The sequence below is a fragment of the Choloepus didactylus genome, chromosome 4, assembly GCF_015220235.1.
Source record: "Choloepus didactylus isolate mChoDid1 chromosome 4, mChoDid1.pri, whole genome shotgun sequence".
NCBI classification, from domain to species: Eukaryota; Metazoa; Chordata; class Mammalia; order Pilosa; family Megalonychidae; genus Choloepus; species Choloepus didactylus.
This window is the reverse complement of record NC_051310.1, coordinates 59,848,059-59,869,635: the sequence shown is the minus strand read 5'-3', so window position 1 is coordinate 59,869,635 and position 21,577 is coordinate 59,848,059. Positions and strand designations below refer to the sequence as shown.

Here is a 21,577-nt window from a genome sequence, read left to right as displayed (position 1 = left end):
CCCAGAGTCAGAATAATTATGTCTGACTTGTTTTCCTTTTTTTTTTTTTAATTCATTTTATTGAGATATATTCACATACTATGCAGTCATGCAAAGTGTACATTCAATTGTTCACAGCACCATTATATAGTTGTGCATTCATCACCAAAGTTAATTTTTGAACATTTTCATTACCACACACACAAAAATAATAAGAATAAAAAGTAAAGTGTAAAAGAACAATTAAAGTAAAAAAGAACACTGGGTGATGTTTTTTGTTTGTTTGTTTGTTTTGCCCCCGTTTTACTACTCATCCATCCATACACTGAACAAAGGGGAGTGTGGTCCATACGGCTTTCCCAATCACATTGTCACCCCTCATAAGCTACATTTTTATACAATCATCTTCAGGATTCATGGATTCTGGGTTGTAGTTTGATAGTTTCAGGTATCCACCACCAGCTACTCCAATTCACTGGAACCTAAAAAGGGTTGTCTATATTGTGCATAAGAGTGCCCACCAGAGTGACCTCTCGGCTCCTTTTGGAATCTCTCTGCCACTGAAGCTTATTTCATTTCCTTTCACATCCCCCTTTTGGTCAAGATGTTCTCCATCCCATGATGCCAGGTCTAGATTCCTCCCCAGGAGTCATGTTCCACATTGCCAGAGAGATGTACTCTCCTGGGTGTCAGATCCCGTGTAGTGGGGAGGGCAGTGATTTCACCTGCCAAGTTGGCTTAGCTAGAGAGAGAGGGCCACATCTGAGCAACAAAGTCTTTTTCCTTTTAACTCTTTAATTAAGAAATGAGAAATATTCTAAACTGTGAAGACTAAAGTTCATTTTAGGCAGTAATGAGTAGTCTTAATGTATAAACAAACCTGCCGGAACCTATTGTTGTCCACTTTTCATCTTCAAGAACTTTCTTCTTCCTTCTCCATTTTGTTCTATGGTTTTTATTGAATTAACTTTTAAAATATAATATTACACATTATAAGTCATATTAAGTTTTCTAACTAATATAAATAAAGTTCACATGTTCAAATGTTTTGTTTGCTGCTCCTTAGTTCACTCCTGGAATTGGTTACTGAAATGGTTCTCTGTTTAATTTTAATAGCCTCTTGCTGGCTCTCCGTCCCCAGTTTCAAACTATCCATTCTTGAAGGAGGAAATGTTGACTCATCTATAAACTTCCTTTTTTATTCAGATTGTCTTCTTAATGATGCAACTTATAAAAAGCATGTTCAGTGTTGTGTAGTAAAAAAAGAGTCTAGAATTAGACACAAGAAAGCTGACTTTTGTCCTGGGAATTGGTAGGATAGATAGGAACGAACAGTTTAGCATACCCATCTGGCACGTATTACTTGTGTGATCTTTGACAAATCATTTATTCTCAATTTCTATGCCTATAAAATTCAGGGGTATCCCAGATGACCTATGACTCATGGTCTGACAGAGAGGCAGAATATTCGAAATTGTGCTTACATTGGAAAATCTGGGTCCCATGGCTCCCAAACATTTAAGATTCCTTCTGACCCTGAAATGCTTTTCTGCTCAAAGTGTATCTTCTTAATGGTATCTAAGGCAGGAAACCTCCGGGCTCTGTCTCTCAAGATTGTTCCCAGATCCCAAAGTTTAGAGGCTACTGTTTGCTTCCATTTTCTTAGTTACTCAGAGGAGACAGTGCATAAGTGTTGGAGATGGGGGCATAAAAGCCGCAACCGAACTCCTAAAATAATGCCTTGTATCAGCTACAGCCCATGGACACATCTGGAAAGATGCACCAGCCATCAGCACCAAGCCTCCTTTGTTTCACACAGGGAAACAGTCCCAGAAACGGCAGTGTCTAAATCCCTGCCTTCTCCTGAATCCTTCCCCTCCAGGGCCTGCCTTAAGTTAAATAGAATGAACAGTTGGCTACTCTATAAGGCATGATTTCAGGGGACACAAGGCAGGGTGCTCCATCCAAACACACCTATTAGTCCAACATTATTGTGTCTTACCTTTAGCCTTGGAAACTACCACCAACTCTTTAAAAAGACATCTTTCCAAAAGTGGAAAGAAATCCAACCTGAGGAGAACAGAAACACTCATACAGCACAGCAAGTCAAGTTCAAACTAAAGCTTTGGTGAAGCTATAATGAGACTTTAAGATAGTAAATAACTCAGAGACATCTTTTAACACTATGAGCAAACATGTTGGCATCTTCACTGTTCACAGTTCTCTTTACTCATTCCTGTGTTATTCAGTGTACTGAGCTTTAATGGTAAGTTGCAAAACCATCAGTTTGCCAATTCATAGTTGAGTTGCTGTTGAAAAATACATTTCAAATCAAGATTTACTGTGTGCCTGTTTTCAAAATTACTTCTTTGGTCTGAGTCATATCCATTTTTGGCCATCACTGTGTTTATAGGCAAACTTCTTACACTTATCTCTGGGTATTTGTTTTAATAACTACATATAAAGGCATTAACACTGAAATGATTCACCTTTTAAACAAGTGATTGTGCAAATATATTAAATAGAGGGGAAATTTTCTGCATTGGCATTGTGAGCTGTAAACAATGAACAAGCTTTATTTTTTCTCAAAGTCCTTAGAGCTATTCATAGTTTATAAATGTAGTAATCTTAGAAGATTTTAATACAAACTTACAGTTGTAAACATAGCCCATATTAATTAGTGGTGAACACAAAATTAGATTCTGAGAAAACAGAATTCTGAACATCCCAGATAGATAATATAGTGTAAACATGTTTGGCCAAAGCTTGGCTAGTGCGATTTACAGTGTACTTGACCTGTTCTGTTGATTTTTCTGTGATCCTTCTACCTTTTGAACATTAGAAGGATTCTCTGGGGCTTTAGATACTTCATCCAGTTTTTCAACAAATTATCTGTTGAACACCCACAGTGTTCTGGGAAGTACGCTTGTGCCTGAAACTACAAAGATGAATAAGACAAAGTTCCTCTCAGTGTAAGGGGGATACAGTCCATTAAAAGATGATGATAGGCAAACAGAAATAATGCTAGCACTTCCAAGAGGGCACATGGCAAGGAGCTCCTGGCTCTGCCTAGGAATGTTAAGAGAGACCTGCCCAAGGAGAAGACACTTTCCTGAAGAGGCTATACCTGCCATTATGATCACAGTAGGGAGAAAGTCAGGTGTGTGTTAAGTGCTTGGCTTGAGGGAACCATCTGTAGGTACCCAGCCCAGCCCTGACACACACACACACACACACACACACACACACACACACACACACACACACACGTACTCACATATGTATTTTCTCATGTAAATTTTAAGATTTAATCTAGTGATAGGGAACAACTGAAATGAATTGCATTTTAGAAAGATCCCTTGGTGTGGAGGGCTGCAGCTGGAATTAGGAAGAGCATTGTCAGGTGATTTAAGTATAGATAGGGTGTGGTGAGGTCCTGAACTAAGGCATGGGGTGGAGAGACTTAGGTCGAGAGATGTTTAGATGTTTGTGGTGCTGGGCTGTGTGGGAGAGGGAGGAGTCAAGGGAGAAGCTCCAGAACAGGTGGGTCGTGTGGCCCTGGGGGAGGAGGTGGGGGTGCGGGTGGGGGGGAGGGGAGGGGTGGTGTTGGCAGCGTTGGGAGTGAGGGAGGGTCGTAATGAGTTCTGCTTTGTGTGTGGTGCATTGGAGATGTCTCTGAGACTCACGAGATGTCTGAGAAGTGGGATCCCAACTGGACGGGCACGTAGAGGAGAGGTCTGAGCTGAGGGGGGTTTGGGAGTCACCCCCCCCCGGCTCTGGAGGATGGTGAAGGGATGGAGATGGATGCCGTCTCCCTGGGAGTGTGTGGAATGGGAGGAAGAGAGGTTTTTCAAAGGAGGCCTGGGAAATCCTGAACTTGACACAAGATGGACAGAGAGAGAGAAGCCTGGAGATGAACAAGGGGAAAACAGCATCAGAAAAGCTGAGGTGGGAAGAGTTTCAAGAAAGAGAATCTAATGGAAGTGTCAAATGCAGCCTCAGTATCTGACAGAAGTCAACTTCGGAGTTAGTTTGAAATGTGGCCGCTGACCTCCAGGCCTGCCACGTGGAGGAGCACCAAGGAACGCCCTTCCCACCGCCCTCTGAGGCTCCCTAAGAAACTTCATATGTTTACTCAGTATCCATTTATCCCGCACTTGCCAGTCACAGCCGCTGTTCTAGATGCTGCAGATACAGCTGTTAAGTAAAACACTCCCTGTTCTCATAAAGCTTTACATCCTAGCAGGAGACAGGCAGTAAACAAAGTCTGTCTCTGGTGATAAGTGCTATGAAAGGAAAAGGAGCAGGAGGGCATGGAACATATCATTGCTTTTTTATAGCAGATGGTCCTAGAAGGGCTGTCTGATCAGATGTCATTTGAGTAGACACCTGAATAAAGTGAAGGAATAAGCCACATGCGTGACTGGGGGAAGAATATTTCAGGCAGCAGTAAAGCCAGTGGCCCTGAGGATGCAGTGTGTATAGCTGATGTGTTGCAGAAACAAGGCCATTCTGGCTGGAGTAAAGAGAACAAGGCGAATGGTAGAAATTAATATTGGGAGGAATCTATTCACATGGGCCTTCTAGGGAATTAGGCAGAATTCTAAGATGAACCCCCCCACCCCGTGATTTCCATCCCTTGCTGTGATCCCCTCCCCTTGAGTGTGGGCACCTGTAACATGCTTCTAACCAATAGCATATTGCAAAGGAGACGGGATATCACTTTCAAGACTGTTTTTCCTTGTATGGCAAAGGTGAAGAGATTTTGCAGCTGTAATTAAGGCCCCTAATCAGTTAATCGTAATCAGAATCATGGAACACCATCACCTGACCTAATCAGATGAGGCCTTTAAAAGAGGGTCTAGAGGGAGATGCTACACAGCAGACTCTTCTCCGCTTCTCTCCCTGTTGTTGTCTTTGAAAAAGTGGCTGCTGGGTTGTGAGAAGGCCTGTGAGAGGGTCATGTGCAAAGGCGCACGCTCCCCCTTCACCCCTCTGCTGAAAACCAGCAAGAAAATGGAGACCTCAGTCCTACAGTCGCAAGGAACCGAGTTCTGCCAAGAACCTTGTGAGACATGAGCGTAGAAGAGGACTCCGAGTTCCAGAAAGGAATGCAGCCCAGCCAGCACCTTGCTTGCCTCGTGAGACCTCGAGCAGATGCCCCAGCTAAGTCAAGTAAGTGCGGGTTCTTGACCTATGGAAACTATGAGATGATAAATAAGTTTGTGGTAATTTATTATGCAACAATAGATAAGAAATACAGTAACAACTTTGGATTCCGTTATAATCAAGATGAGAAAAGTGTGTGTGCAGGTGTGCCTCTGTGTTTCCATTTTTAATTGGCAGCACAGCGGAGCCCTGGGTCCTGGAAGGCTCTCTCTGCTTTAAGTGAATTCTCCAGTTTGTGAAACTGTATAGAGAAGGACTTCAAGATGTATCTCAGAACCCTTTAGATCTTCTTGTTTTTCTACCTGGCATTAACTGATAGTGAACTCATTTCAATTCAACAAACATATAGTTAAAGCTTAGCACGTAGTAGGCACATAATGATTGTTGAATGAAAAAATACTTAATGATATGTGCGAGGCCCTTGGTAGAGCAACATTTTGGTCTATTTGCACATGCAAATATAATGTAAGGCTTCTCAATGAATCCCATTAACTCATATTGAGGTGCTCCAGATTATAATGGGGATTTGATGTCTCCTGTAGAGACACAAAATTTTATTTCTCTTGTGGAAGAGATGTTAGTAGTGTTGACCAAAGGGAATACTCAGTTAGAGATAAATCAATATAATATGACGTAATTTTCCTGCTAGGATTTCATTAAGATCACATACAATTCTTGATATGAAACACATACTGTAATAATGACTACTTTTGGACCTGTGACTCTCCAATAAGCTTTCCTCTAACATAGGTTTTACTCTTTGCCAAGGGCAGAGTCAGTGGGTAAGACAAACTTTGAGTCTCAAGTTCTATGACTAAAAACTTATTCTGAATTGGAACTGGATTTGGGAGTTAGAAACAGATCTGTTTTTTCAGTTAATTAATTCTTAACATAAAATTAACATCTCGAGTTAAAAAATTAAAGAGAAAACATTGAGGTCACTGGGAACAGGCTTTCCCAAAATATGTTCCCCTGAGCTTTATTTAATGTATTTTATGAAGACTAATATAATTAAGCTAGATTTAGTCCATATCAAGCTCTGGTTTTCTGTTTTTTTTTTTTAAGCAGAGGGGAACATTTGATTAAATTACTATTCATCTGAAAATATTATTTGATGGGGGAAAACCCATTAGATGGATAAAGACAGATAACATTGAAGAGCTAATTGGGAACAAAGAATCACTTATAATACAGATAACTAAGAAAGAATTCTTTTTAAAATGCATTTTTATGCAGTGTCGTATAGTCTGGTTAATATCACTGGCATGATGCCATGGGTCCCAAAATGGAAGTCATATAGTATATCAAGTAACATCATCGGTTTGACTGAATCATTGTTTTGGCATGGTTTCTGCTGCAAATGAGGATAGAGATGATTCATGTCACACTCTAGAAAAATGTCTTGGGATAACAGTAGAGAACACAAGTAAGGAAGTATTTTTTTTAAATAGAAAATTTATTTAAAGGCATTTTTAAAAATAGAAGATTTATTTAAACATATTTTCTTATGACCAATAGCTTACCTTTTTTTTCTATTTTTTTTCTATTTTTTAGAGCAGTTGTAGGTTTGCAGAAAGTAGAGGTCCCACCTTCCAGCACCCCTCACACATTCAGCTTTCCCTGTTAACATTTTCCATTAGTGTGGTACATTGATTACAATTGATGAACCAATACTTTTATAGTTATATTATTAACTAAAAGTCATAATTTACATTAGAGTTCACTGTGTTTTACAATTCTGTTGTTTCTTATTTTATTTTAATTGTGGTAACATATATATACCCAACACAAAATTTTCCATTTTAACCACTTTCAAGTATACGATTCAGTGATGTTAATTGCATTCACAATGTTGTGCTACCGTCATCATCATCCATTACCAAAACTTTTCCATCACCATAATCGGAAAGTCAGATACCAATTAAACATTAACTCCCCATTCCCCACCCCCACCCCTGCTATTTGTATATCTTCTTTGGAGAAATATCTATTCAAAGTAATTGCCCACTCTAAAATTGGGTTGTCTTCTTTTTGTTATTGAGTTGTAGGAATTCTTTATATATTCTGGATATTAAAACTTTATCAAATATATGGTTTCCAAGTATTTCCTCTCATTCTGTAGGGGTTTCTTTTACTTTTTAAATTAGAGAAATTGCAGGTTTACAAAAAAAATCATGTAAAAACTACAGCATTCCCATATACTGCCCTATTGTTGACACTGTGTATTAGTGTGGTACCTTTGTTACAATTGTTGAAAGAATATTAAAATTGTACTATTAACTATAGCCCATAATTTATATTAGGTGTATTTCCCCCCCTCCACATACTACCCTATTATAAACACCTTGTATTATTGTGGTACATTTGTTATAATTCATGAAATAACATTTTTATACTTGTACTATTAACTATCATCCTTTGTTTACAATAGTGTTCACTATGTTATACAGTCCTATGTTTTATCTTTTAATTTTTATTCTGGCAAAATATACAACCTAAAATTTCCTCTCTTAACCACATTCACATATATAATTCAGTGCTGTTAATTACACTCACAGTATTGTGCTACCATCACCATCATCCATTTCCAAATCTTTACAATCAACCTAAATAGAAATTCTGTACAAACTAAGCATTAACTCCCCATTCTCTACCCCCAGCCCAGCTCATGGTAACCTATGTTATAGATTCTAACTCCGTGAGTTTGCTTATTCTAATTAGTTCATATCAGTGAGATCATACAATAGTTGTCCTTTTGTGTCTGGCTTACTTCATTCAGCATAATGTCTTCAAGATTCATCCATGTTGTCACATATATTAGGACTTCATTCCTTTGTAATAGTATTCCATTGTATGTATATACCATATTTTGTTTATCCAGTTATCCATTGATGGACATTTGGGTTGATTCCAGCTTTTGGTAATTCTGAATAATGCTATGGTGAACGTCAGTGTGCAAATATCTGTTTGAGTTCCTGCTTTCAATTCTTCTGGGCATATACCCAGTACTGGGATTGCCAGGTCATATGGTAATTCTATACTTAACTTTCTGAGGAACTGCCAAACTGTCTTCCACAGTGGCTGCACCATTTTACATTCATCCCAGCAATGAAAGAGTGTTCTTATTTCTCCACATCCTCTCCAACACTTGTAATTTTCTGTTTTTTTTTTTTTTAAATACTAGCCATGCTAGTTGGTGTAAAATTGTATCTCATTATGGTTTTGATTTACATTTCCCTGATAGCTAGGATATTGAGCATCTTCTCGTATGTTTTTTAGCTATTTGTGTATCCTCTTTGGAGAAGTGTCTATTCAAGCCTTTTGCTCATTTTTAAACTGAGTTGTTTGTCTTTATTGAGTTATAGAATTTCTTTATATGTTCTGAATATTAAATCCTTATTGGATATATGGTTTCCATATATTTTTTCCCATTGAGTAGGTTGTCTTCACTTTCATAATAAAGACCTTTGAGGCACTAAAGTTTTAAATTTTCATGAGGTCCCATTTATCTATTTTTTCTTTTATTGCTTGTGCATTGTGTGTAAAGTTTAAGCAACCATCCACCTAATACAAGGTCCTGAAGATGCTTCCCTATGTTTTCTCCCAGAAGTTCTATAGTCCTGGTTCTTTTTTTTTTTTTTAATCAACACAGTTTTATTGAGATATATTCACATAACACTTTGGAATGTACAGTCATTGCAATCCTGGTTCTTATATTTAGGTCTTTGATTCATTTTGAATTAATTTTTGTATATGGTGTGAGATAGGTGTCTTCCTTCATTCTTTTGCATATAGATGGCTTCCAGCACCATTTGTTGAAGAGACTATTCTTTCCCAATTGAATGGATTTGGCAGCCTTTGAAAAAATCAATTGGCTATACATGTAAGGATCTATTTCTCAACCTCAATTCAATTTCATTGGTCTATATACCCATCCTTGTGCCAGTACTATGCTGTTTTGACCACTGTAGCTTTTTAATAAGTTTAAGGTCAAAAAGTGTGAGTCCACCACTTGTTCTTCTTTTTCAATATGTAGCAAATAAATTTGATAATTGGCTTTTCCATTTTTGCAAATAGGCTGATGGAATTTCTATTGGGATTGCATTGAATCTGTAAATCATTTTGGGTAGAACTGACATCTTAACAATATTTATTCTTCGATTATGAACATGGAAAGTCCTTCTATTTATTTAGGTCTTCTTTTATTTCTTTGAGCAATGTTTTGTAGTTTTCTGTGTACAAGTCCTTTACATCCTTTGTTAAATTTATTTCTAGATATTTGATTCTTTCAGTTGCTATTGTAAATGGCATTTTTTTCCCTCGATTTCCTCTTCAGCTTGCTTATTACTAATGTATTGAAACACTACTGATTTTGGGTCATTGATCTTGTACCCCGCCACTTTGTTAAACTTGTTTATTAGCACTAGTAGCTGTATTGTAGATTTTTCAGAATTTTTTATATAAAGGATCATGTCATCTGCAAATAATGAAGGTTTTACTTCTTCTTTTCCAATTTGGATGCCTTCTATTTCTCTTTCTTGCCTAACTTCTCAGGCCAGAGCTTCCAGTACAGTATTGAATAACAGTGCTGACAGTGGGCATCCTTGCCCTCTTTCAGATGTTAGAGGATCTAATGGTGAATCGTTCAGTTATTCACCATAGAGTATGATGGTAGCTGTGGGTTTTTCAAGTATGCTCTTTATCATGTTGAGGAAGTTTCCTTCTATTCCTAGTGTTTTAAGTATTTTTAAAAAGAAAGGATGTTGTATTTTGTCAAATGCCTTTTCTACATCAATTGAGATGATCATGTGTTTTTTCCCTTTTGTTTTTTTCCCTTCTTATTACATTAATGACTTTCTTATGTTGAACAACCCTTGTATACCTGGATAACTCCCTCTTGATCATGGTGTATAATTCTTTTAATGTGCTGTTGGATTTGATTTGCAAGTATTTTCTTGAGGATTTTAAATAATCATGTTCATAAGAGATATTGATCAGTAATTTCTTTTCTGTGGTATCTTCATCTGGCTTTGCTATTAGGGTGATGCTGGTCTCATAGAGTTAAGTTTGGGAAAATTCCCTTCTCTTCAATTTTTTGGAAGAGTTTTAACAGGATTGGCATTAATTCTTCTTGGAAAGATTGGTTGAATTCACCTGTAAAGCCATCTTTTCTTTGGGAGGTTTTTGATGACTGATTCAATCTTGTTACTTATAATTGGTCTGTTGAGATCCTCTATTTCTTCTAGAGTCAGTGTAGATTGTTTGTGTGTTTCCAGGAATTTGTCCATTTCATCTAAGTTGTCTAATTTCTTGGCATACAGTGTTTTATAGTTTTGTCTTATGATTCTTTTTATTTCTGTGGGGCCAGTAGTAATGTCCCCCTCTCATTTCTGATTTTATTTGCATCTTCTCTCTTTTTTCTTTGATCAACAATTTTATTGATCTTTTCAAAGAATCAACTTTTGGTTTTGTTAATGTTCTCTATTGTTCCATTTTTGAGTTTCAATTTCATTTATTTCTGCTCTAATCTTTGTTTATTTCTTTCTTTCTGCTTGCTTTGGGTTTAGCTTTTGGCTTTTGCTGTTCTTTTTCTAGTTCCTTCTCCAGGTGTGCAGCTAGTTCTTTGATTTTAGCTCTTTCTTTCTTTTTTTTTTTAATGTAAGTATTTAAGCCTATAAATTTCCCTCTCAGCATTGCCTTCACTGCATCCTATAAGTTTTGATGTTGTTGTATTGTTGTTTTCATTCATCTTGAGATATTTACTGAATTCTCATCTAATTTCTTCTTTGACCCACTGATTGTTTAAAAGTGTGCAGTTTAACCTCCATATATCTGTAGATTTTCTAGTTCTCTGCCTATTGGTGATTTCCAGCTTCATTCTATTATGGTCAAAGAAGGTGTTTTGTATAATTTCAATCTTTCTAAATTTATTTAGAAAGTCTAAAGACTTGTTTTGTGACCAACATGTGGTCTATCCTGGAGAATGATCCCGTATGCTTGAAAAGAATTTTTATATTCTGCTGTTTGGGGGTGCAGTGTTCTGTATATGTCTGCTAAGTCTAGTTCATTTATCATATTGTTTAAGTTCTCTGTTTCCTTAGAACATCTAGAGAGAAGAGCAATATCTATTGATGAGAGCAGTGTGTTGAATTCTCCAACTATTATTCAGTTTTGCCAGTGTTTGCCTCATGTATTTTGGGCACCATGGCTAGGTGCATAAATATTTATGATTGTTATTTCTTTTTAGTGGATTTCCTGTTTTATTAATATATAATGTCCTTATATCAGCTTTTGACTTAAATTCTGTTTTGCCCAATATTAGAATAGCTACCACAGCTCTCTTTTGGTTACTATTTGCATGGAATATCTTTTCCCATCCTTTCACTTTCAACCTGTGTCTTTGGGTCTGTGTTGTTTACAAGAGACTCACCTTATAGTTGAATTATGCTGTTTTAGCCATGATTGCAATCTGTGTCTTCTGATTGGGGAGTTTAATCCATTAACATTCAGGGTTATTACTGTAAAGGCAGTACTTACTTCAACCATTTTGTCCTTTGGATTTTATATGTCATATATACATTTTACCAACCTCCTTTTCTGTATAGTTGATCTTTTGTCATGTACCTGACTGATCCCTTTCTTATTTCTGTTTCTATGTATTTTGAAAATACTTTCTGTGTGGTTACCCTGGGTTTTTATTACATAACATACATCCCATAATCTACTAATTTGAAAAGATACTAACAGCTTCAAATAGCATATATGTTCTTTGTGCCCATATACCTCTCTTTACCCTCTTTATGTTGTTTTTGTCCTATTTTACCTCTTTATATTCTGTACATCTCCATTATTGTGCCTTTCATCCCCATAATTTCTTTTATATTTCTTTTTATACTTTCAAATTTTTCTTCTTTTTTTTCCCCAGTAGCATTGACTTTTATTCATTCATGTTAAATCACCTGAAATTATATCTGGTGCATTTAAATGCTCATTAATGTAAATGGCTGAACAAATCTATTTCAGTGGATACTCAATATCCCACATAGTAAGTCACTTCAACACACCCTCATGACAACTCCCACACAAAAACAGTATTTTATTTTGTAAATTTTGACCTATTATTACTCCCATGTTATGGCTGTATCATCTGTCAAGTGTACAAGGTGAAGAAAAAATTTAGTTAAATGGGGGTTACATTTGGGAAATGAATTTCTTAAACTCCATATATAGGTTTCAAAACTGCTAGGTCCCAAGTCCTTCTTTGAACTCTAAATCTGTCAGCATCATGTGCAGCATACTACAGTTACACTATCTTGTTAGCTTATTAATTCTGTATAAATTGGGTCAATCTATGTGTCAACCTGTAACAGACTGTGCACTTTAACTGAACATGGCAAAATATTCACTCTTTTGAACTTTACATCATCATTTGATGTCAAACAATGAAGCAAATCCCAATAGTATATACAAAAAAAAAAAAAAAAAAAGCTTTGCATTTACAAAAGATTGTTTCCCATACTGATAAATCCAGGCAGCTAACTTATCGGTTTTTGCAACTTTATTGAATAAAAATAAACCAATTACTAGCAGAGCTATTAGTTGATCACTCATTCATTGACAACTTGCATCATTTATTCAGTGCTATATTAAACAGTATATTGGAAGACAGATTAACTAATAGCTCTAAGCTTCCTAAATTACAAAATTACTAAATGTTTGAGACCCTATTTTGGAATATAAAGGGTGTTTGACTTCCAAATTCCATTCTCATTCCTTTATTGACATGCATAAAATATATTACATTTTTTGTTCTGTTAATGCTATAAATTCAACACCAGTTCTCCAGCCACATCAGTTACAAGCATAAAGTTTATCATTGCAACCTCAAATCTCTAACAGTGGTAGGCTTAAACAAGAATGGATGCTGCTGTAGAGGAGCACTGCTTCCTTTGATGTGACAACTGAACATCCATCTCCCTCCCCCTCAGATGACTTCTTCAGCATATTAGAGCAGTGAGCAATGGTTTTAGTCTCATAACCAAGTTAGAGTGAAGATATTGGCCACATAATACACATGCTCCATTTAAAAATTAAAATCTGAATCTTGGGCAACTATTCTCTTTGTAACTACTTTACAGTTTCTAAAAGCAGTTATTGTCCAAAGCTGGAAGAACTTAAGTCTTCTCAGATGAGCATGTGAATGAATGGAGCCATTCATTTATTCTTTCAAAAAATTAAATTTAAAAAGGTGAGGTCTGATAGGCGAGCAGACGGATAAGAAAATTAAAAAAAGGAGCAGCAATTTAAAGTTTGTTCTAGCTATAATGAAGGTGTGCTGGTTTGGATGTATTATGTCCCCAAAAATGCCACTATCTTCAATGCAGTCTTGTGTGGGCAGGAAACATATTGGTGTTGATTGGGTTGGGGACTTTTGATTGGATGTTTCCGTGAAGATGTGATCACTCAACTGTGGGAGAGATCTTGTGTTGGATAATTTCCATGAAGGTGTGGCCCTGCCCATTCAGCATGGGCCTTGATTAGTTTACTGAAGCACTATATAAGCTCAGACAGAAGGAGCAAGCTTGCTACAGCCAAGAGGGATACTTTGAAGAATGCACAGGAGCTGAGAGAGTAGCTGCAGCTGAAAGACACATTTTGAAGACAGCTGTTGGAAGCTGACACTGACATTTTGGAGAATGCCATTTTGAAATGCAACCTGGGAGCCAGCAGATGCCAGCCACGTGCCTTTCCAGCTAACAGAGGTTTATGGACACCATCGACCATCCTTCAGTGATGGTACCCTGTTGCCCTGGACACTTTATGGCCTTAAGACTGTAACTTTGTAACCAAATAAACCCCCTTCATCAAAGCCAATCCATTTCTGGTGTTTTGCATTCCAGCAGCATTAGCAAACTAGAACAGAAGGTGATTCTGACTTTAAGGTAGCAGTACATGGCATACTTCTGAATCCATTCCAGAGATATTCTGTTGTACTTATCTCTGTCTGTTTTATAGATCTGTGCAATCTCTGGCACTTGGGGGTCATCTAGGTTCAGATCACATAGCAGTGAACAAACGGATAAAAGAACTTCAGAAATAATTAAAGCAGGAGACACTGTGATCTTTGAGTATCGAGACAAATGCTGTTAATATTTGGATGATGAATTCTTGTTGTAAATGCAATCTTTGGTAGTTTGAAGGGGCAGTCTGTAGGAAAAGGAATTATCAAAAAGAATATACTGCCTTGATATGGGCTGTCATTAGGTTCCATAATTGTGACCTGCCAATGAAACATATCATCCCCACCTGGACCTGCAAAACATTGTGCTAAAATGGAATAATAACTTCCTTATTATTCCATTTTAGCACCATAGTCTGCTTTTTGTCTGGCTCTGCATTATCTCAATGTGCGCTCAAAGGTCCAGCCAAAACTCTTGATTATCAGGGCGGTAGGGAAGGATTGTATCTTCATCTCATACTGGTTCTGCCAGACACAGGCACACAGGGGCCGGGGACTCTCCCAAGCTGCAGCCTTGGCCTCCTCCCCAGCCCTACCCAAATTCTTCTTTATGCTCATACATTGTCTTCTTAATATCGTTTAGCTCTATATCCATATTTTCCCTCATCTCCTTGAATTGATTTAGATTTGTTCGAACGTCTTTGATTAGTTGTTCCAAATTCTGTGTCTCCTCCGAAGTTTTAATTTGTTCCCTTGACAGAGGCATATCTTTCTGTTTCTCAGTATGGCTTGTAATTTTTTGCTGATGTCTGGGCATCTGATTGTCTTGATGCGTTAACTCTGAAGGTCAGTTTCTCCCTCTTGTCTAGGGTTTTATTGTTGGTTGGCTTTGTGTTAAGGCTCTTCTTTGATTCTGGACCCTTAGAGTAGTCCATTTTTAACTGTTCGGAGTTTCTCAGCTCTTCTTCATTTGATTCTTGCCCTGGATATGTGACAGTACAGTTTTTAAGATTGTACTTTTTGGGCAATTATTTCACCTCCAGGAGAAAGCTTCCTTTCCTCTACAGTATTTCTTCTCCAGGAATCCTAATCTGTCCTGTTTGTTTTTGTGCAGAATTTTCTCCCAAACTCCTATGATTTGTTAAATTCTTTCCCTCATGCAGCGCCCCCTTTTCCTTATACTTTTCAGTTCTGGGACCCGTCCCGTCTTACAGCAGTTCAGCGCCACCCCCCTCCCCCACTTCCTTTTTCTTCCTGTGAGGCTTTTCTGCCCCCAGTTTCTTCAGTATTAGGGTATCCTGCTCCGGGGACCTGGATTAGGTCAATCCAGAAGGTAGATCCATCCAGAAAGGACGATTTTACATTTAGGTTGCCCAGCCAACAGAAACTGGATTGAGTGACTGCACCTCTTGCCAACAGTTCTGCCGTGGTGTTTTATGCAGCCCAACTCAGCAGCTTGTGCTCCACGCTCTGCGGACATGGGTCCCTGTGCCTGGATATGTGGGGACTCTTGTGAGTGGCTCTACAGTCTGCATCGGCAGCAGAGGGGACCCAGGTCGTGCTGCCTCTGCGCAACTCCCAAGCTGTGTGGGACTGAGTGAAGGGGTGGGGTCCAGATTGACAGGTCCAGGATGGACATTTCCCACCTGATCTTGAGAGTATTTTTTTTATTATTATTATTTGATTCAATATTTGTGGAGTCCTTCTTGAATCTCTATTGGGCTCCAGAGTTGAAAACAGCTTTTATGAGAACAACATAAAATTAGAATTTGTTTAGGTGACTAAAAATTAGCTGATACTGAAGCTACTTACAGTTAAATCCCTAGGTAGCATAGAGCAGAAGCTGCTTCCCTGAAAAAGAAAGCTTTTTGGTTTTCCTCAGAAAACTTGGTGGATAATTAATTGCTATTTTAAAAACCTGAATACTTTTCTCACTTAGAATCAAACAGTAATCGTGGGGCCTATAACCAAAGATCAAGAAGTTAGTAATAAAGTTTATGAAGACAAATAGCCCAGTTACCCAATTCAGTTGATATCTCCTTCCTCCGGAAACCCAAATGGCCTTGGACTCAAGATCTGCTAATAATTAAGTATAAATATTTTCTCATGAAACAAAGGCTTCCAGACACATTTCTAAAGCATTTACCATTATCTGCCATACATGAGGTTGGTTATGATGTGAGCAAGAGTCATTTATCTTGCATTAGTGAGAGCTACCCAGGCTTCCCCGGGTCTACGTCTTTATAGAGGACAAAGACATTCTTCTTTCTCATTGACGTCTTTCCCATTGTCTGAAGGGAATAAATTGTTTCTTTCTGAATGAATCTGTACCAGCTGAATGCAGAAAGCAGTCGTGTGCCTTGGGATAAGTTCTGGGCCTTGCCTTCCTGCGTTTTCAAGCGGCGTTTCCACCCCTTAAATTATCTAAACGGAATTCAGGGAGGCTGCGCTCCACTTCCTTCCCAAGAGGCAGCTCTTCTAATGAGTCAGGCAGACACACTCAACCACCTGGGCGTTTTCTCTTCCAGGCACAGACAGGGTTGCACCAGCCTCTCAAACTGCCAGCAGCTGCAGCTGCCTCCTCTGGTTTCTCCGAGTCAGCTGTAGGCTCTGCCTGGGGCCACGGCATGTGTCTAAGGATTCCACAGAGTGGGAGGGAAATGTGGTTAATTCATGTCTGTTTTATCTCTAGTGTTTCACAAGAAAGTTGTGTGTCTGTCTGTCTGTCTTGGGTCTGGAGTGGGGAGATAGTAAATAGGTTTAGGCTTTGGATTGCCTATGACAGTATTTCAAGTCATAGGCCTTGTTTTTTAAATCACCATGAATAATTTCATTACCATTCTCCCAAGAGAGGTCAGATGTGATTGTTACATCTTGCTTTTAGGTTATGAACCTACAGGCTGAACCCCTGTGGCTTTTATTTACCAGAAAGCAATTAAATGATTGGATAAATTATTGGTTACTTTTCCAGTAACTATGAACCCACGGGACTGTTGTTTCAATGTTTTTATTTTGTGGTAAAATATGTTTAACAGAAAACTTGCCATTTAACCATTTCAAGAGCACAGTTCACTGGCATTAATTACAATGTTTTGCAACCATCACATTATCCAAATTTTTTTCACAACTCTGTACCCATTAAGCAATAACTCCCCATTCCCCCCTCTCCCTGACCTCTGATAACCTCTAATCTATTTTCTGTCTTTATGAATTTGTGTATTCTACTTATTTCTTGAGAGATCATATATTTGTCCTTTTGTGTCTGACTTATTTCATTCAACATGATGTCTTCAAGGTTCATCCATGTTGTATGTCTCGACTTCATTCCTTTAATGGATGAATAATTTTAATGGATGAATAATCTTCCTTTGTGTGTATATACCACATTTGGTTTATCTGTTCATCTGTTGACGGACACTGGGTTCCCCCCTCCCACTATTGTTTTTGAAATGCTAATATTTTTAAAACTTCCAAGGTTCCTGCTGCTACATACTTAGTTCAGGGGTGAGGGTCCCCACCACCACCTAGGGCTCTTCCATCTCTAAAAGGCCCTTCTCAGGCTTGTGCTGGGAGGCAGTAAAGACAGGGCTGCTGTTATTCCCCTTTGGAAAGGTGGTCACACATGCTACCAGGGGCCTGTGGGGTCAGCAATTGGGTCAGACATTCTCAGGGGCAAGCCAGCGCTTCCAGGCCTTTTTACTACTAAGGCCCACCCACACCCAATCCAGCCAAACAGTTTGCTGCTAAACTGGATCCAGGGAGACTGTGGAATTCTTTGCTTTGGCATGTTCCAGAATCAAAATGAAAGAGTCAAACCACCTATCAGTTTTAAGTATTTTAAAAAATTAGAAATACTTTTTTAGATTCTAAACCTGCCCTCATGTAATAAGTAAGGTAATCACCTCAAAAGCTTATTTATTTCACATTGAGAAAACTGTTAGATTTTCACCTCACCTTTTAGATTTACATTTCAGTTTTCAATAGGTTTTCAAACTCTGTGCATCTGCCATAATTTCCCACCAGCCCTTTGCTGGTGCATCCGTGGGGGCAGCGTCTTTACTCTCTTGGGCCAATGGGGCCTGACCCTGTGCGGGGCACTGCCAGCCTGACGGGCCTGTGGTTGGAGGAACCCACACCTCCCCATTTTCTTTGCTGGGAGTCCTACAGCTTGAGCTTTCCTCATAAGGGACACACTCCTTTAGCTTAGCAAGGTTTTCAAATGCCAGCACACATGGGAGGAATAAGAAATATTAATCATTTACTTGCCAGTGTGAACTCATTTATACTTTCCTCTCAGTTGAGCAGCTGAGAAGGGAATTCTAGTTTTAACTTTAATTGAGCGTTGGGGAGAGGGAAAAGAAAGGACTACGGTCGGGACAACTCCAAGAAGGGCAGGCTGGGTGTGGTGCCACCCCAGATGGTGTGAGGCTTTAAGCACCTAGGACCCAGGACAGAGACCAGGGTCCAGAAGGGGAACTAGGAGGGTCTAAAGATAAATTGTGCCTATTTCACAACTGTGCCAGGGAGAAGCCCTGAAAGTGAGTGTGAGTAATTCACAGATGTGCGTGCCCAGGAACCAGCCCTTTTGTGTTTATTTTAATACCGTCCAGACAGCAGCACATGCTTCTCCAGGCCTGACAAAATTTCATTTAGGTATAATTTCTCCAAACCTAATTTCAAGGGAAAAATAAAGACTGCAGTTCTGAAAAGGTAGCTAACTGGAGGATTGTTTTCTGTGAGCCTACCTCCAACACATGCACCCATACAATTATCTCTTTTGGGGTTTGTCATGATTTTGTAATGATTCCAATTTGAGTTGGCTGTGCACATTTAAATAGCAGATGTTTTAAAGTAGATTGTTTCACTGAAGGTGGGATACTTCTGGTGAGTACTGGTTATTATTATTATTTTTAATAGTTCCTTTCATTCATTCCATGCATTGGAATGTTTTATAAATTACTGAAAGTTTTGACTTATCCTGTAAGTTCCTGTTTCTAGCCAAAATCATCTCTACTATACAGTAGAGAGGAGCAGTTTTAAAACTTTGGTTCAGTTATCACACAGGGAAAGATGTACCTAGATCACATTCAAAATTTATGTCTCATGAATGCCTCATGAATCTTATTAATCTGGCCACGTAGGACTTGGCCGTTACTGGATATTAGTCTCCTAAAAAGGATCACTGAGGCCAAAACCATACTCCACTTGGTCCCTGCTAAAGGTCTTACGTTTTCTGTTACATTACTGATGATCTCTCTCTCTGCTTGTCTTTGTCCTGTTGCAAGACAGTTTACTTGTGACTCTAGTCACCCTAGCTAATGCTTTTTTCTCTTTAACAAATCACACTTGACTATTTTAAAGACTCTGAGAAGAGGCTATCTTTTGTCATCGTCAGGAAGCTGGGGTTTCTACTTTCTATTATCTTCCATCCAGCATCTACTTATTTTTAAACTTATGTTGTCTAACACTTCAGGGCCTCATATCTTGTGACTAATTTCCCCTTCTCTCAGACTGTATGACAATCCCCTTAACAAGCTGCTGAAAAGAAATTTACAAATCAAACAAAAAAATACCCAAAATATTTTACCACAGTAATGGTTATCTTGCTTGATTAGCTCATATTTCTTTTATTTGCATTTTGGGGAAAGCATTTTTTTTCTGTTTGGAATCATTACTGTTATTTGAGGCAATCTCTGACTAAAACAATCCAATAGCTAATAATTTTTTAAGTAGGGTGAAATGGAATAGAAATCACCTTTAACCTCAAAATAAGATATTTCTAAGATTTTTCTTTTGAAGATGGCTATAAATGAAGAGATCTGATGGTCATGGAGTGGAAGACACAATATTGTTGAGATATCAGTCTTCCCTAAAATAATCTGAAGATTCAATACAACCTCAATCATAATCCCAGCAGGCTAATTAATGTAGAAATTGGCAAGGTCATTCCAAAATCTAGATGGAAATGCAAAAGACTTAGACTAACCAAAATATTTTTTTGAAAGAGGACTTTCACACAAGACTTTTTATAAAGTTACAATAATCAAAGCACTGTGATATTAGCAAAAGGGCAGAACAGAGATTAGAAATAGATTTTCATTTATATGACCAATTGATTTTTGTCAAAGAGGGATGGTAATTCAAAGGGGGAAACACATCTTTTCAACAAGTAGTACTGGAATCACTGGATAACAACATATCAAAAATGACCTTGACTGATAGCTCATACGTTATTCAAAACTTAATTTAAGAGGGGTCAAGACTTAAATGTGAAAGCTAAAACTATAAAGTTTTAGGAAGAAAACATAAGAGAATGCCTTCTTGATATAGGGATAGGCAACTATTTTTTAGATAGGACTCAGAAAGTAATAACCATAAGAAAGATTAATATAAATTAGGATTCCTTTAAATTAAGTACTTCATTTATTAAAAAAGCACTATTTAAAAAATAAGCAAACCATATCCCAGAACAAGATAGTGGCAAAATATTTATCTGATAAAAGACTTGCATCCAAGATATATAAGGAACTCTTATAATTCAATAAAAAAAAAAGACAATCCATTTTTTTAAAATGGGAAAAACTCTTGAACAGACATATCACAAAGGAAGATATATGAATGACCAAAAAGCACATGAAAAGATGTCCACATCAGTAGTCACTAGGGAAATGCAAATTAAAGCCAAAGTAAAATAGTACTACATACTTGTTAGAATAGCTAAAATTAAAAAGACACCAGCAAATATTGGTGAGTCTGTAAGAAACTGGACCTCTCAAACATTGCTAGTGGAAATATAAAATGGTACACTTTGGAAAAGGTTTTGCAGTTTCATATAAAAATATATACCTACCCATTGACTTAGGAATACCACTCCAAAGAGAAGTGAAAACACATGTCAACAAAAGGCTTGTACAAGAATGTACTTAGTGGTTTTATTTATATAGCCCCACACTGGAAACTTCTATAATGTGCATTAATAGGAGAATAAACAAATTTTGATGCATTCATGCAATGGAATCCTACTCATCAATAAGAAAGACTAAACTGATAAATTTAAAAATATTGGAAAAGTCTCAAACATGCTGAATGAAAGAAGACAAACATAAAGAGTATATAGCATGTGATTCCATTTAAATAAATTCTAGAGCAGGAAAAATTAAGGTGAAAAAAAATTAGAATGGTTGTTGCCTCTGGATGACTGGGGAGGGTTACACAGGATTACTTTCTGGAGGGATGGAAATGTTCTGAATCATGTCAGAGGTGTAGTTAGTCAAAACTGTATAGCTTAGATTTGTGGCTTTCAGTATATGTATATGTTCCGGGTTGCTAAAGCTGTCATTATACAAAATACCAGAAATGGATTGGCTTTCATAAAGGGGATTTATTAGGTTACAATTTTACAGTTCTAAGGCTGTGAAAATGTCCAAATTAAGGCATCAACAAGAGGATATCTTCACTGGAGAAAGGTCG

The 21,577-nt window shown here is 37.8% G+C and overlaps 1 pseudogene; it reads right to left on the bottom strand.

Moving 5' to 3' along the window:
• Positions 1-4,853: 4,853 nt before the first annotated feature.
• On the bottom strand, positions 4,854-18,603 carry LOC119532639 (annotated as a pseudogene).
• Between the last annotated feature and the right edge of the window lie 2,974 nt (positions 18,604-21,577).